Source organism: Sphaeramia orbicularis, chromosome 19 (assembly GCF_902148855.1).
Source record: "Sphaeramia orbicularis chromosome 19, fSphaOr1.1, whole genome shotgun sequence".
In the NCBI taxonomy this organism is placed as follows: Eukaryota; Metazoa; Chordata; class Actinopteri; order Kurtiformes; family Apogonidae; genus Sphaeramia; species Sphaeramia orbicularis.
The window spans coordinates 2,867,538-2,881,782 of NC_043975.1; the positions used below are offsets into that span (position 1 = coordinate 2,867,538).

General features: G+C 40.9%; 1 pseudogene; it reads right to left on the reverse strand.

The window, feature by feature from the left end:
* Positions 1 to 209: 209 nt before the first annotated feature.
* LOC115439267 (rho GTPase-activating protein 23-like) overlaps positions 210 to 14,245 on the reverse strand; it is a 40,215-nt pseudogene continuing 26,179 nt past the window's right edge.

A 14,245-nucleotide genomic window follows, 5' to 3' on the forward strand; every position in this document is an offset into this window, starting at 1 on the left:
CGAAGTAAGCAAAATAAATAATAAAATAAAATAATATAAAATAAAAAATACTGAGTTAAACAAAAAAAATCTTGAGTTAAACAACAAAAATCTTGAATTAAACAAAATAATAAATAAATAAAAATCTTGAACTAAGCAAAAAAAAAATCTGCCAATGGAACAAGTGAAAATGATCTTGGTTAGATTTCTTGAAATCAGATTTCAGAACGTTCTGAAAACTGTTACTCATAGTGATAAATGTAATCGCAGGTTGGGCTAATTAGCTGCAGGTTAGCCATTATATTTTTATCGCATGTTTGGATTAAAACTTTGCAACTGTATGTAAACACATCACCTTCCTCGACTCCAGAACTAATTAAAGCCAAATGTAACGAGTGTTGAGATGCGGCGGTTCCATCAGTGATCAGCTGATCGGGTTCGTAAGTAAAGGGTAAGTGCGTATTGCGTTAATGGGTTAAACCACCACCGTGTGTCGACGCCAGGCTCTCATCTTGTCTCGCGGGACCAGGCCCGACCTCCTCAGGACGACCCCGACGACCCCGGGGAGGTTTGATCTGTCCATCTGGAGGACGATGAGGACAGGGGCGGGGCCTCCTGGACCCCACGAGAATCTATTTGTTGAATCGATGAGGACCCAGAAGCGAGCCCTGAGGGACGCCGAGCTGGCCCGGCGCCCGCTCGTTGACTCGGATCAACCTCCACCCGGTCCTGCCCTCCAGCCCCGGACCCTGTCGTCGCTCCTGCCCAGTTCCAGGTCCAGATTCATGGACATGGCCCTGGTCCCGCCCCCCTCTGGTCTTCCTGTAGCGGACCGGTGGGTTCCAGTCCAGCTGGGGGTGAAAGCTGGGTCCCTGTAAAGACCGGGAACTCTGGTGGGGCAGATCCACAGGGGGACTATAGGGCGTCCTCGGGTCAGGTTGTGAGGCTGCAGATGGGGGACGGATGGGCCACGTCGGGGGTCTCGGATGCATTGAATGGACCTGGTGATGCGAGTACAGGAAACTGTTGGGACGAGGCTGTGGTCCAGGTCCAGGTCCAGGTCCAGGTCCAGGTAAGGTGGTTTCTTCTGCCGTCTTTCTGTTTTTACTTCAGCACCAGTTCTGGTTCCTACGTCTCTTTCGGCTCCTGTTTCTTCCACCAGACGCTCTTTTCCCATCGTGGTCTCCTGAGGATGGACCCCATCGTCCTTTTCATCCCGTTCCTCCTGGACTTTATTCTGGTCCACACCTTCGTCTCCCTCCTCTTCCTCCTCCTCCTCTTCTTCATCTCCTCCATCTCCTCCTCTGTAGTTGCTGGATTTGACGGGTTCGTGTTCGGAATCCTCGTCGGCGCTGCTTCCCTGACGGTTGGTACTCGGGGATTTTTTGCGTTTGCGGGTCACGGCTGAGATGAAGGACCTGGTAGGAAGTCCTTGGCGTTCAGGTCTTTCTTGGAGCCCAAGGAAAGCTGAAACATCCGAAGTTAGAATCAGTCATTCCACACTTAAGTTACGAAAACACAAACAGCAGGGTTCTGGTTCTCGCTTACCTTCGACTTAAGCGAATCGCTGGTGGTGGAATCTTTTGGAAAGAACAAGAGAAGAAGAAGAAGGTTAGCGTTGTGTCGTCGGCGAATGTGTGAAGTCCTGGTAGTAGTGTTAGGAGCAGAACATGAAGGTGAAACGTGGCTAACAACAGCACATACTACTGGAACTGCAACCGCTAAGGAGAACTCTGGCCATTATCGGAGAACGGGTTTTGAACATCATGCAAAAAAAACAAACAACACAAAAAAACCTGTGATTAACCCTTTATACCAGCAAAGTGGGGTACTCTGAAGAAGCCCAGGGGGTACTTGAAATCTTTTTGTAAAAATACATTAAAGCTGCGGGAGACTTTCATCACCAATTTTCATCAAATCTGTAAAACCCCCGTCATAGTCTAATGCCACGTTTCCACTACGTGGAACCGACTCGACTCGACTCAGGTACCAGGTCCTATTCCTGTAGACCGTTTCCATTAGGGCTGGGTAAAAAATAGATTTGATCCATTTTGGATCAATTTCTTTTAAATTTTGCATAATTGATTAACGACAGATGAGATCGATTTTTCAGAGCAGGACTGCGAGTAAATGACACGTAAACCACCGACAGGGAAGTGCGGACGGCTCTGTCTTCCGAGCCCCCCGTGGAGACGGTCGTCTTGGTCGTGCTCGCGACAGTACTGGCGCAGGAGGAACGCGGAGGAAGGGTGGGGAAAACCCATCAGTGGGAGGAAGGGTGGGGAAAACCCATCAGTGGGAGGAAGGGTGGGGAAAACCCATCAGTGGGAGGTCCTCCAGGCCTCAAACTGGAACCGGCAGTGTGAAGGAACTGGCTGGAGGAGGCGGGTTGCGGAAGTCACTCGTTCTAAAAATATTAACTTCAATCACCTGTGGCTGAGGGCGGAGTAGTAGGGCAGAATAGTAAAGTGGAAATCACGAAGCTCCGCCCACCCTCCCCCTCCAGTGACTTTCTTGTACCACCAGTCTGTTTCAGGGGGGCCACACTGGTGTCAGTGCCCCAGGGTGGCAGTAATGAACCGTAAGTCTGGAAGCAGCAGGTAGAAAACAGAATAAAGACGAGACACAAGTCTGTTCTGATCCACTGGAGAAACATGGACATGTTTGTGTCTGTTCATTATTTCAGAGCAGATTCATCTGTTTACTGATGAAATGTCAGATTTATTTCCTTTCTAATGTCAGTATTCATTCTGTGTTGCATGGCTGCAGTAGTCAAATAATGAAGTTCCAACTCAAAATTGTACTTTGGCATCACTAAATGAATCTGAATCAATTAATACTGAATTGAATTGAATCGCAATTAATCGATTCAGAACCTTTTGAATCGAAATTGAATTGATTAAGGTAATTGGCCATGATACCCAGCCCTAGTTTCCATTACAGAATACTACTGACTCTACAGTACCTGGTCGTCATAGCGATGCGGCGCGTTACTTCCGTGTCATCTGCTCAGAGAGTTGTTGATAAACTCGCTCGTTGCGTGTTGTCTCGTCAAGCTCACGTTGAATTTTTACGTCGGCCACCAAAGACCGAACCTCCTGGACCGACCATGGTGTAGTTTTACAGACTGTCCTCATGTGGATTCACCTACCGACAGATTTACTGTCAACTTCTGCATCTAAGTTTTGTAAAAGGGCGGGTCACAGAGACGACTCTGACCAATCAGTGGTCTGCAGTGTTTACACATCACCTTTTAGTATCTGGTCCCCAGTCCTGGAACATCGGCGGAGGTGATACCAAAAAACTAGTACCAGGTACCAGATTCCAGGTCCTTTCTCGTAATGGAAACGTAAAAAGGTCGAGTCGAGCCGATATCACGTAGTGGAAACGCGGCGTAAGTATCACAAGTCCGTAAGTTTTTCTGTGGTTACACACCTGAATCTCTTCCCTCACGGTAAACAATTTCAAAGTGTACTCCACCTTAAACAGTCCACTTGTTTACAAACAGAGCCGGGAAGTCAGTCGGGCATTTTCGGAAATTTGTCGCGACGTGCATTGTAGGAAGAGGAGCTACGAGCAGGAGCAAGAGGCAACGAAGGTGTTTCAGATGCTGTGACCATAATCTTCACTGCCTCCGCTAACCCTTACCAAAAATAGTCACTTACTCGATAAAGGGTTAAAAATGGCAAGAGTTCACCTTCGACCACAGCAGGACAAAAAAAACAAAAAAAAAAAACAAAACCAAAAACCAAAAACCAATGGTGGAACACAACAACCGGTGGAGTAAGAACGGAATAAGTGAATGAGTTCATGAGTGGAAGGAAAACCCAAAGGCAACGGAAAGAACACCAACAAACAAAGGAGGTAGACCAGGTCCTACCGAAGAGGCTGATCCACCGTCTCAGCTAAAGGAGAGTCCGAAAAGTAGAGGAAAGAGAGAGAGTAAGAAAAGAGAGAGAGTAAGAAAAGAGCGGGAAACAACAGCTGGACGTTCAGACCGACGTCCACCTGGAAGACGAGTGACTGAACGTCGACAGAATCACAAACAGATTTGAACAGAATGATCTGTAACAGCCGCAGACCCGAGAAGACCAGACCCACTAAGACCAGCCCCGCTAAGACCAGACCCGCTAAGACCAGACCCACTAAGACCAGCCCCGCTAAGACCAGACCCGCTAAGACCAGACCCGCTAAGACCAGACCCGCTAAGACCAGCCCCGCTAAGACCAGACCCACTAAGACCAGCCCCGCTAAGACCAGACCCGCTAAGACCAGACCCGCTAAGACCATCCCTGGGTCCTGGGTCTGGACACTGTTACAGGTCACATGGTGACTCCGCCCTCACCTGACGCCTCTCCGGGCATCCCCGGCCGACCGATGTTGGACAGGAGGTGGTCGATGTTGGGGACGGGCTGCATGTCCCGTTTGTCCTCAGGAGCCTGAACCCAAAAAACCACAGAAGAAGAAAAGGACGAGTGACGACCAACAAACACTAAACTGTTATCGATTCTCATTGGATTAGAACACAGGTGTCAAACATGCGGCCCGGGGGCCAAATCCGGCCCGCCAAAGGGTCCAATCCGGCCTGCGGGATGAATTTGTGAAAAATTGCAAAAAATTACACTGAAGATATTAACAGTCAATGGTGTCCACGTCATTTTAATTCAGGTTCCACATACAGACACATTCAGTCCAATTAGATTTTCAGTGGGTCAGAACAGTAAAATACTATCGTAATAACCTATAAATAATGACAACCCCAAATTTTCTCTTGGTTTTTTTGGTGGAAAAAAAAGTACAATTACATGAAAATGTTTACATTACCAAACTATACGTTTACAAAAAATGTGAATAACCTGAACAAATATGAACAAACGGAAATGTCTTAAGAAAAGTAAATGCAATTTTTCCAATATTCTGCCTGTTACTAAATGTTTTGTGCGACTGTAACGCACATGTAAATGATAAACTGATAAACGGAGGTATAATATTGTTAAAATTGCACTTGTTTTTCTTAAGAGAATTCAAGTTGTTCATGTTATTCAGATTTTTAAGGAAACTTTGTAGATGCAAACCTGATCATAATAGAATGTGACTTTTTTCACTGGTATTATTTTACTGGTCCGGCCCACTGCAGATCAGACTGGACTGAATGTGGAACTGAACTAGAATGAGTTTGAAACCCCTGATTTAAGGGTTTTTATATTTGTTACCTTCACCAGGAGGTACTGTGATCACTTTGCTTTGTGTGTTTGTTTGTTTGTTTGCAACTTTAGGGGAAAACTCTTCCTCCCATCTTTTCCAAATCTTCCCCACAGATAGGCCTAGGCCCTGGGACCAACCCATGAAATTTTGGTCCCAGTAGGCCAAAGTTCAAGGTCACAGAAAGGTCACAACATCTACAATTACCTATCTGTCATCACTGAGCAATTTTTGAAAATTCATCAAAAATTCAAACTCCGATTAGCCTCCAGTTGGATCCACCTGTAGCTTAGAACAATCTCTTGTATCTGGAACTAAATTGTCCACATCCACTGTGGAATGTGGACTCTGTGGACATTTACGACACATTTTTCATCATAACTCAACAAATATTGATTGGAATTGAATATAATTTGACAGACATATGACTGGTACCAAGCTTCAACTTTGTACAAAATATGGTTCCGCTCCGTTTCTCTTCTGTTACGCTCTGTTGACTTTTGTTATTTTTTATGCACCATTTTCAAAAAAATTCATGAAATATCATTCTGACATTTGTTTTGCACATCCATAGTTTGAAACAGAAATAGTCGATCCACACATGCACGCTGTTCGGGGTGCTTGGCGGAGGTTTGCGTTCTCTGAACACTTGTATTTTACTGGTTTAACCCACTTCAGATCATACTGGACTGAATTTGAAAACCTGAACTAAAATGAGTTTGATGTCCGTGATTGAACAAAATACATCAAACGGACCAATAATTCCAAAGACCGGGGCTCCTGGGAACCGGGTCTGGACTAGTTGGACTCACCTTTTCCTCTTTGTCCAGTTCTCCGTTGCTGAAGAACCAGTCGAACTGTGAAAGGAACAGGAGGCGTGGCGTCAGACTCGTACCGTCAGTGTTCAGATTGGACTGTGGGCGTGGTTTGGGTTTCTTACGTGCAGGATCAGCGTCTCTATGATCTTGTAGCGGTCGGGCATGTGCGTCACCATGTCGGTCATGTTGTCCTCAGACGTCCTCACCAGGGTCGGACCGAAGACCAGGGCCAGGTTCCTGGGCTCCATCTGGAAAACAGGAGCGGGAGCGTTTAGACTGAAACCAAACCAGCTGTAGTCGAAGGTTCTCTGATTCACGTCCGTACTTTGTTCTTCTCGGAGTTGTCTGCGACCTTCTTCAGGTGACCCACTAGGAACTTCAGGGTGTGGTAGTAGTGATCCGGCAGGTCGTGGATCTGGAACCAGAGCGGGAATATGGAACCTGTTAGGAGTGGCTTTTCCATTACACCAGTGGTTTCCAACCGTTTTTGTTCGTGACCCCATTTTCACATCACAGATTTCCGGCGACCCCAGACATTTACTTTTTTTGCTAAAATTAATTTGTTTTTGATCATGTAATAGTTTGCTATACTATGTTGCAAATAAAGGTTAATTTTAGAGGACATTTAGTCTATATAATGTATATTATTGTGGAAAGAGGCAGTAAATCCCGGTGTAGATTACTGCACAAAGGCAGAACTGGATTTTCCTTGGTCAGGATCTGTCCAGTCAGTCCAGCTGTGATTTACAAGGAGGACAATTAATACTGAACAAACAAGAACTGAAACTATGAATTATGAAAGAGCTGCAGCATCTGAAACTGACCACAATGAACATTTGACAGATAAACAGAACCACAGTTTGTCTGTTATGGATTGGGACTGTCTCCGTCAACTCAACATATATTTTTTTAATTAATAAGTTTTTTTTTTTATTTTTATCTATTACTAGAAATTTCAGGCGACCCCATTTGAATTTCAGGCGACTCCATGTGGGTTCTGACCCCAAGGTTGAAAACCACTGCATTAGACACATGTGCAACCAATATTCACTACTCATTTATTTTTATTTATTTTATACTTGTCCTTGTCTCTAGTTGAATGTTTGTTTTTTATCAGATCAAAGTTTAAGTGATTCGTGTTTATGCTGAAATTGTACGACATGAGCTAAAAAAAATGAAGCCAAATTCCTTGTGTGTGTTCACATATTTGGCCAATAAAGCTGATTCTGATTGTAAAAAAACAGAAGTACGTAATGTCAGTTTTTCCATTAAATCACAAATGCGATGATTTGTTTATTATCACAAGATGACATGAGAAGTCATTCCATAAACATGTTAATGAACATAAATGTGTTGTTTTGAATCTAGAATACTTGTTACCCCTCTATCTCATACTAAATTAAAAATGATTCAGTTTCCTGGTGTGTCCACACATACTGACACATACTTTTAAAACTCTTCTTCTTTTTTTTGTTGTAACGTGCGTCAACATCTGTTTTTTTTTTTTATTCAAGTGACTCTAGTTGCGTAAAAAGGTCTTTCCATTACAGTTTTGCCTGATATACCAATTTAACTACGCCTGAAAAACCACCTCTTACCAGCACAAAAACTTTTCATTGCAAAATTGTCGTTTTTCCATTACGCAAATTTTTATGCACAAGTTCTAGTCACGCAGTTTGAGGGTCAGTGGAAAACCAACTACTGATCTGAGTCGTATTATGCGTCAGTTTTCTGCTGCCGTCTGAAAACCCACCAGTTTCTTCATGGTCTTCAGTCGGTCCTCGGCGTCTTCTATTCGATTGGCATCGATGAAGTCGTTATATTTGTCTAAAAACAGAGAAAGTGTTTAAAGACAAACAGTAGAAATATTACAGCATCTGTGTGTTTGGTCCAGACTAGAGTGGAACTATGAGAGTTTTTAAAGGTCTCATCTGTTTGTACTGGAGATTCACTATATGGACAAAAGTATGTGGACACGTTGAATTCAGGCGTTTCTTTTCTACAGGGTTCGTTCACATTTTTCAAGGTCAAATTCAAGCACTTTTAAGGGTCATTTTCAAATTTTTCCAGCACAGCCCTTTATCTCTGGGTTAAAATCAATTTCTACAGGAATACATACACTCAGGATTTTTTTTTTTTTACTTTTTTTTTATCACAATGATGCACATTGTCTTATGCTATAAACATCTAAAATTATGTTTCATATTAGCAAAAAGTTTCGACATTAAAGGAGAACACAAAATTTTATTCAAAAAAAGAAAGACACTTCATGAATTCAACCTGCCCACATACTTTTATCCATATAGTGTATATTTCAGTTAAATGGTGAAAAGTTGTGTACATTTAGTCAAGCTGTGTGTTAACATCTGACCACAACAGAGTAAAATGAGGCTTTACTTAATTTCTCTCAACATTGATTTAGTTTAGTTTTTTTTTATTTTTTATTCATGACTATGATTTTAAATGTTCTTCCTCTAAATTTCTATAACATTTTTCCTGCTCTGACTGTAAATAATAATTTTCTACCACAACTAACCATCTACTGTCATCACATCTACCATTAAACTTTAAGGAAATATTGATGTTTTTATCTCAAATCCTCACAAACAGGATATCTGACAGCTGCAGACATGTGTCCCAAAACTTTTGTCCATATAGTTTATAAATATAGTAGATATAAGGTCACAATCACCTCTGAGGATAAACAATGGAGCTGATGTGGAAGTGTCAAAACCTGCAGTTCCTCGTATGGCCACTTGAGGCACCAGAAACAAACCAATACCCATAGACCCCCATGTTAAAATGACCAGATTTACAGAGAATTAAAAGCTTTTACACTTTTGGTCTCTACAGATAAATTCAACATTCATTCAATCTGTACAAGGTCAATTTTTCAATAATAAAAAAAAAAAATCTCCCATTAAACTTTAAGGAAATATTGCAGTTTCTATGTCAGATCCTCATGAACAGGACATCTGACAGCTGTAGACATGATGTGTCCCAATACTTTTGTCCATATAGTTTATAACCATCAGTATTTCCATAAATTTTTGACATAATTTGCTGGATGGTTTAGATTTTCAGACCAGCCACAGGACGTTAGGACAGAAGAAAAAGGACGATAAGAGGGAAGAACCTGAGTATTTGTGGTTATGTGAGGAGTGTTTTTTGTATTTTACACCAGTGACGTGAACATAAAACAGCGTAACGTGTCCTGGTCCTTGGACGGTAACTCCTCACCGTCTGTAAACAGCGGCTCTGGGAGTTTCCTGAAGAATGACTTGAGGAGGCTGCTGATGACGTTCAGGTCCTGCCATCGCTGTGGACACAGAACACACACTGACTGTAGGATCATCAGAATAAGACGACCACGACGGCGACTGTTTGTTTTTATCGCACCTCCTCGGCCGTGTTGATGTCCAGGCCTTTGTTCAGATGTTCCTGAAGGTTGGACACCATGGCGTTGTTTCCTGGGACTCGATAGATGCCGGTGTATTCAAGACCTGACGCCTCCACCACACCGCAACACATTTCTACTATCAGAGGAACGAACTGGAGAGAAGAGAGGAGGAGGAGGAGGAGGAGGAGAAAGAGGAGGAGGAGAGGAAGGAAAAGAGGAAGGAGGAGGAGGAGGAGGAGGAGAGGAAGGAGGAGGAGGAGGAGGAGAAAGAGGAGGAGGAGAAAGAGGAGGAGGAGAGGAAGGAAAAGAGGAAGGAGGAGGAGGAGGAGAAAGAGGAGGAGGAGAGGAAGGAGAAGGAGGAGGAGGAGAAAGAGGAGGAGAAGAAGAAAGAGGAGGAGGAAGAGGAGGAGGAGAAAGAGGAGGAGGAGAGGAAGGAAAAGAGGAAGGAGGAGGAGGAGGAGGAGGAGAGGAAGGAGGAGGAGGAGGAGGAGAAAGAGGAGGAGGAGAGGAAGGAGAAGGAGTGTTGAATAATTTTAGGAACAAATTGAGCCTGTTTTTATTACCTCCGCCAAGAAGGTTATGTTTTTGCCAGGGTTTGTTTGTCTGTTTGTTTGTTTGTCTGTTTGTCTGTTTGTTTGTCTGTCCGTTAGTGTGCAACATAACTCAAAAAGTTATGGACAGATTTGGATGAAATTTTCAGGGTTTGTTGGAAATGGGATAAGGAAGAAATGATTAACTTTTGGGGGTGATCGGGGGTGGGGGGGCCCACGGGGGGGGGCCACTGATCAGCCTTGGCGGAGGTCTGCGAGCTCCGAGTGCTTCTAGTTTTGTATGTGTTTGTAAATTCATGTGGATGTTTAAAGTCTGTGTTTGATGTGAGTGTTTTCAGATGTTGTCTTATTTACATCTTCATCTTTAATCTGTACAAAAACCTGGTTCATCTGGTGTTTATTTTACTTATTTCAGTCAAAAACATTAAACTTTCTCTTAATCCTTTAAGATTAAAGTTATTCTACATTAAACATCAGTACTGAGACGTTAAAACTAAAAACAGAAGACTTGAAAATAAAAAACAGTTTCACTCCTTTTTCTACATGTGTCATGTGACATTGTGGTCATGTGACATTGTGGTCATGTGACGTGTTGACGTGTGGTCCTGCTGTTACTTTGTGGTTGAGGGCGGGCTGACAGTCCTCCAGGCGGACGCCGAAGGCCTTGGGGGCGCCGCTCTTCTTGGTCTTCTTCATGATGTTGATGCCCCACAGCGCCTTGTTGTCGTCTGAACAGACACGGGTCATGTGACTCTGGGTTCATTTATTTTTATTTATTTATTTGTTTTTATGGCGTTTACAGCGTGCGTCCGTACTGACCTGTCCTGGAGCCGCGGTTCACTGATGTGTTGTCGGTTTTGGCGAGGAGGAAGGGCGGCATCATGCGGTGGCTTCTGGGAGACGTGTCCGGTTTGTTTCCTGTCAAACTGAGACACCAAGAGAAAACAAAACACATTATTTACATCCAAAACCAACACATGACTGTGGAAATATAATATAAACAGGTTTATTTATTCATGTCGTCAAATTAAACAGAAAATGTATTAGTATTTTCCTGCTGTTGAATAAGAACAAAGATTAGATTTTCCTTTGCACTGCCATTCTATTCTATTCTATTCTATTCTATTCTATTCTATTCTATTCTATTCTATTCTATTCTATTCTATTCATTATTTTGGTTTAATGTTGTGAAAACATCAAAAATAAAAATCAAATCACAAAATAATACAACTAGTGTATTTTCATTTCTTGTGATTTTTGTGTTTTTTTCTCTTTCAATATTTACCTTTTACATAAACCTCATGTTTTGGCATCATTTCACATTTTAACATTTTTTTAAATTTATTTATTTACATAATTTTTTAAAATGTTTTTTGTCTTTTGTGTTTGTTTTTGCAAGTTCTACATAGTGTTTTAGTTTTTGGCTCTTTTGCGTCTTGTATGGAACTGTGTTTTTGCATAATTTTCTATTGTTTACCATCATTTTTGACTGGCAATATTTATTCATCAAACATAAATGCACTATTTTTATAGACTTGTTCATACATATATATACTGTTAATAAAATGTCTACTCAGATGATATGACTATTTTTATTTTATTCTACTTTTTGTTTTATTTTTACTTTCTGTAAACCTTTATATTCTATTTTCTTATTTTACTTTTATAATTTTATATATGCTCTATTTTATTTTCTTATATATGAGTTTTTCATTCATATTGTTTCACTGACTGGAGCAGCACCAATAATTCAATTGCACCCAATGATAATAAAGTCTATTCTGATTCTGATCATTTTTGCATCTTTTACCTTGTTTTTGGGCTTTTTTCTATCTAACATAATGTTCTCCTTTCATTTTATATTGATCTTGGTTGTAAATTGTAAATAAAAATAAAGTCTAAATAAATAAATAAATAAATAAATAAAACCACAACTAATCATCTGTTTTATCTCAGGACCAAAAATCCACCTTAAATTTGATGATTGAACTTGATCTAAATCCAAACTTTTTTTTTTTTTTTTTAATTTTTTGTGGCGCATCAGAAGAAAAAGAGTCGAGCTACTTCTGAAAACAGGAGAACTGAAGGGACAAACACACACTCATCCTGAAAACGTCTTTGCCTCCAGTCCTCGGCGCCGTCGTCTTATAAAACAGATGACTATGTTGTTATTCACGTTGTTTGTTTAAGTCATCGATTGTGACGGACGAGGCCTGAAGCTGCGCTGACCAGTAATTACACAAAGGCCAAGAGACAGTTCCAGCACAAACGTTTGTCTAAATATAAAATAGAAACCAAAAAAAAAAACCAGACGTAACCTGACGCTGACCTGTGTTTTCTGTAGTCGTTCAGCTTCTTGTTGATGAGAGCTTGTCTGGAAAAACCGATCTCCTGCAGCGAAAAAGAAAAGACGAATGAGGTCGATTTGAACAAATACAGAAACTGGAACGGACTTTTACACTGAACGTCCATTAGAACTGATGGGGTTTTAGTTTGGAAAAAAGTCAGATAATGATGGAAGATGACATCAAGAACTCAAAGATATTCAGTCACAGAAGAAAGAAAACAGAAAATATTATATATTACAAATACATTATGTTTAACAAGACTCAAGGATGTTAATAGTGACATTGAAATACATTTAGTCTCATCGCATCGACTTCATATGACCTGTTTATTTTCTTCTCCTGCTAAAAAAACTAAAGAAAACAAGGGAAAAAATATAACAAAAATAAAAAAAATGAAAGACATTACAAAATGAGCAACAAAAATCAACAAAAACAGATAAAAGCAATCAAAGAAATAAGCAAAAACAGAAGAGAATAATCAACAAAACAAGAAAAAAACAAAAAGAAGAAAATTAACAATGAAGTGAACAAAGAAGGTAACGAATAATCAACAAAATTATCAAAACTTAAGAAAATGAATGACAAACTGAACAAAAAAGTAAAAAAATAAACAACAAAATGATAAAAAATGAAAAAATGAGAAAAAAAACATAATAAAAAACAAAATAAGCAATCAACAAAGAAATCAAACATTAAAAAAAAGAAAATTAACAAAATGTACAAAAAAAGTAAAAATAATGAACAAAATGACAAACAAAATAAAGAAAATTAACACCAAATTGAACAAAAAAGTAAATCAACATTGAGCAAAAGGATAAAAAAAAAATTTAAAAAGAAGAAAAGTAAAACCAAAATGAACCAAAAAAGGAAACCATAATCCACCCAGTGTGAGAGTGGGCGTGGCCTGACCTCGTTGTCCGTCTTGCTGTTCTCGCGGATCACTCGTATCCATGCCAACATGTCGTCGCGGTCCTCCGCCTGCAGCAGGTATTCGCAGAAGTCCTGCGTGGTCAGCCTCAGCGTGTGCTTGCGTTTGGTTTCGCTGTAGGCGATGTCGATGAGGCAGCCGCGGATGCTGATGGGCGGGTGCTCGTCCTGGCCGGGCCCCGCCCCCGCCCCGTGAAGCACCGCCTCTCGCTTGTCCTTGTAGAGGAAGAGCGAATGGGAGCGGAGGACGGAGAAGACGCGTTTCCACGGTCGCATGCCACCTCCGACTTTCTACAGAAAGAAACGACAGGAACAGGGAGTCAACGTGGAAAGTATCCCGGATGAGCCCCCATATTGTCTTCTGAGCCGAGCTGTGACACGGTTCACTTTAGCTTTTTTTGTCAATTATCTACAAAAACAGAGCAGATCTGAACTAACTGAGCATCTCTGGAGGTCTGATCCATGGAGGTCCCATGGAGGTGTCTTTATTTACTATATAAACAAATGTTTACTATACTCATGTTTGGTATCTTTTTTTTTCAGCACAACTTCATCTATCTATTATTTTTTCACTTTAACCTACTATATCAACATAAAAGGACAAAAAAACACACAAAAAATGTACAATCTGATTTGAAAAATGTATATAATTTATTGCATAAATAACACAAAGATGGTTAATGAATCTTTTCAAAGACTTTAAAAGTGAATATTGGTTCCAAATATTAGGTATAGAAAATCTAAATTTTAATAAATTAAAACTATACTCAAATATTTGACTGGCCCTTTGCTGCAGCAGCAACCTAACCCATGGGTTAGCCACCTTTCCAACCTAAAGAGCCGTTTTGTCTGGAAAAAAATAAAGACATCTGACTGGAGTCATGAAAAAATTATTTACATCCATCTAAAGTTTATCCTGAGGTGGCTGCTCTGCTGCAGCCTGTTTGTGATTAGTTTTTTAACTTTGTATTTGCATTATAATAATGCAATGTCTGGTGCATTTATGAAATTATACAACTA